Raw genomic sequence first — 4,152 nt, 5'->3', positions numbered from 1 at the left:
ATAAATGTTTAATAAACACCAGTAACCCCAGTAATGTTAGCCTGATGTGTATTTTCTATCCATGCCTGTGTTTCCAGTAAAACCATCAAACTGCTCCGGATTCATTTCATTTTAATGGCGGTCGCACCAACTGCTGCCAATCAGCTGTTCAGAGAGACGGTTTATTGAAGGAACTAGTGATTCGGTGAGCGAATAGGTGTCATCCACGTGAACCAGGAATAGTTCACTCAGCATCCATCGTTATCTCTCACTAGTCTGGGCAGCGATTTGCTCTTTTTATTTTTCTGACTTTAACTAGTCCCACAGTTTTCAACTGATTTTATCAGTTTCAGTATCAAAATGTTCAGCTTGTTCAGGAGAATTCTATGTCTTTTGGTAAAGATATTTTGTGGTAGTTTTTGTAATATTCAGTTTTTTCTGCCTTTTTTTTTTTGTCCCATTGAAATGCATGTAAAATTCTCAGATTTCAGCTAAAACTTCACCATCTTTGACCTTTAACTACTTCCGCATACTTTCAGCTAGAAACACCGTTCAACTTCTAAAATGTTCATCAATGATTCAGCTATTCCAATTTAACTCAGCTTTTTAATATCTTTTGCGGTTTTTATAAAATTGGGATTCAAACTTGACACAAATTTTTTCAGGTTTTCAATTTTCTAATGCAAGTCTATTGGTGGAAATCTTCAAATGTCAGAGTGCGTGCTCTAGCTTTTGAGCCGTTCTAATAAATCTTCTCACTCGCTAATTTTTCACTCAATTTAAATAAAGTATACATCAAAATGTAGGAATTTTTGTCAGAATTCAGGAAATGTAACCCTCATTGGTGTGGGGTTTACAGTTTTCCTACAGTTTGGCCCAGACCGCAAAGAAGTCCACACCCCCCCAATAGAAATCCAATGACTTTCCAAAAATCAGATGAAAATCCCATTTTGCCAATTTCCCTATTTTCTCTGTCTTTTCAAACACCTCATTGCGTCACGCAAACTGTTTGATGTACAAACATGAAACATGTCATCATCAGACCCTTCTAGCGTTCACGTTGAAGGAATTCTTTTGATATCATGTATGGTTTGGCCGTGCAGCTGGTTTGTTCGGGGGCATCAAGTAGGTCAAATTTCCAGCTCAAATCTTTCAAAATGACACCCTTTTTTACATTGTTACCATGGCAACATTTTGGTAGAAACATAAAAGTTGGTAAATTTGATAATCAATGCCTGCTGATTCATACACTGAAAAAAAAAGAAATTTTGCCAATTTCCCTCTCTAACCGTAACCCTTTTCACAGAGAGCTTATCTTTACAAAAACAGCCCTGAAGCTTTGTTCCCAAATATTCATGAATTAAACGGTGCAAGAATGACATCATATGGCTTATTGTGTCAGAGTTACAGGCATTTGTTTGGCAGGACGTCATACAGGCAATTACCGTAAGCCAGGATAGTAATTGGAGATGGTGGCTGAACAACACATCACTGCCTCTTCTAGACTGTTTCATTTACAAACATGAAACTTGGCATCATCAGACCTGACTAGCGCTCACATTAAAAGAATGTTTTTGATATTATGTGAGGTTCGGCTGTGCAGCTACTTTGCTCAGGAGCATCAATTCGGTCAAATTTTCAATTGAAATCTTTCAAAATGAGCCCCTTTTTTACATTGTTACCATGGCAACATCCTTTTGTGAAAGTTGGTATAATCATTCCTCGAAGCCGGCTAATTTTCACGGTTATACTTTAGATATAATTTATGGTTTGACGGTGACGCTTTGTCATTCGGGATTCTAAAAACAGTAAATTTTCTAACCAAAATTATCCTTTTTTTCATCATCACCATGGCAACGGCCTCTTTTCAGGAAACAAGATATTTGGCACTGTTGTTCATCAACAACTGCTGATTCTTGTGATCAAGAAATGTTTTTGTATCCTTTACAGTTTTTGAAATATTAATCATAGTTCAACACAGCATTTTTAACATCCTTTGAATTTAAAAAATTTTGCTCTTTTCTTTTACCAAGGACTTTGTCTTTTAAAGAATATTTTCAGTTGAACTTCTGTCAACTCCCAGGTAAACAGATGCTTTTTGGTTAAACAAATTTCACGAAATGTTCTGCTTTTAAGATGAGTCTGTTTCTGCCATTGTTTTGCCAAATGATTCTACCTTACAAATCTTCTGATGATTCAATTGTTTTCTGCAGTTTGAAGTTTCTGATTACTTCCTATCACATTTTCATATGTTCTTCAGCTAATTTCTGTTTTTTTCCCTTTTTCAGTTTCTTTAGCTAATTTTTCTTTTTTCATTTAGCAAAAAAAGGCATTCACATTTAGCTGTTTCTCTGAAACGGCTTTTTCTATTTATTTATTAATCCTTCCTCCCTGAGATCAAACAGCAGAAAGTAGATGACATTAAGGAAATAAAGGAATTATTGGGTAAACAACACAGAGCGGTCTGACATGTCATTGTTTTTGGGCTGCTTCTCCAGGGACAGCACTGCACTACTGTATCTTAGTGCTATAAAGGGGCCTTAAACCGTTAGAGGGAGCTAGTGAGTCAGACCCAGCGAATAGAGGATAGATCTAGTTTAGCTCCGTTTCACAAAGCAGGTTTACCGAAAACGCTAAGTTCTCTAACCCTGAAAACAGGGAAACTCTGACTTTTCCGTTTGTTAAAGAGAGTTTTCCTCATCCTCTGTTTCTGTTGCCATAGTAACATCCTCCCAGAGCTAACCTGGTCAGCAGCAGGTTTTCTCCAGTAAACTCAGAGTGTCCTCTGTCTCCGCTGTCCTTAGGGAGAAGATTCTACAACTCAGTTGACAGGATATGAGATGAGACTTGTTTTTGGTTTGTTTAATATCTGGTTCATTTTATTTAGTTATATTTACAGTACATGAAGAACTACTGAAATTATTTTCAGATTACCCAATAAATATATTCATTAATTCAGCAGGAGGGGAGCAGGTGGGACGGTTCAACAGAGCTATGGCTCTGGGTGAGTTTGGCAACTGTATTAAAAAGAAATCTAGGATTATTCTTATTCTCCTCTATTAATGAGGAGAAATATGCTGCTCTTGCTTTACAAAGGGTCCTCTTATACAGCAGTAAACTATTTTTCCAGACTAGGAAGGATTCCTGTAGGCCTGTGGAGCGCCATATTCTCACCAGTTTCCTAGCATTTTGCTTCAGAGTTCGCAGCTCTGCATTAAACCAAGGAGCCAGCTTTCTATTTTTAAAGTTTGAAAAACCTTCAACCTTTGAAAGGAAATAAATTCAACTTTTGCACTCTGCAGCACTGCTCAGCAACACAGAGGAGAGAGAAAGTGAAACAGATTCTTTAATATTCTTTAATAGGTAAAATCCTTTTGGGGGAGGAAAACTCTGTTAAAGTAATCCTGAAGGATATTAAAAATTGGTCATACAGGAGAGGGTTGTGAGGAAATCCTATTATTTCTTTACATTGTTGGTGAAGATTATCAGTCATCCAGGTTGTAGTCAATTCCAAAAAAGGGGTTAAAATCAATCCACTGGACTTAGTGTCCAAGTTTGAAGACGTTTCTCTTCCCATCCAGGAAGCTTTTTCAATTAAAAATGTCAGAATTAGCATTGAGTTCCAGGTTTTATAGAGTGGACCAAACAAGGCCTTGTTAATTGCTATTTTATTGGGTATTGCAGGCTAACAAGATCTTAACGACTCCCCACTCCTAAAGGGTGGACCCATTCTTCTGGTTTCATTTTTAATGTTTTCTACGCCATAACAAGGCTTTTGTTTGTGCCACTCTATAAGCCTGGAACTCAAACCATACTCCAGACATTTTGAATTGAGACAGCTTCCTGGATGGGAAGCAAAACATCTTCAAACTTGGAAAACCAAGTACAGTGTTTTTTCTTGTTTTTTTACTTTTTTTACTTTGATAGGAGTTGCCTCGTTTCTGCTCACATTATCCTCTTGCTGCAGCCAGGTTTCTGTAAGGCAAAACAAGTCAATGTGATTATCACCAATCAAGTCATTAACTAGCAGACTTTTAGAGGAAAGAGATCTTATGTTAAATAGACCACATTTAATCATTTTAACTTTTTCCCCAATTGGAGTTATTTTAATTTTAATTATCATGATTTACACTTTTGGGAATAGTTGCTAATTTATTAGATTTTGGTCGTGGG

Source organism: Cyprinodon variegatus, unplaced genomic scaffold (genome assembly GCF_000732505.1).
Source record: "Cyprinodon variegatus isolate N-32 unplaced genomic scaffold, C_variegatus-1.0 Scaffold996, whole genome shotgun sequence".
Taxonomy (NCBI): domain Eukaryota; kingdom Metazoa; phylum Chordata; class Actinopteri; order Cyprinodontiformes; family Cyprinodontidae; genus Cyprinodon; species Cyprinodon variegatus.
The sequence above is the reverse complement of the archived record's forward strand: the minus strand, read 5'-3'. Positions refer to the sequence as shown.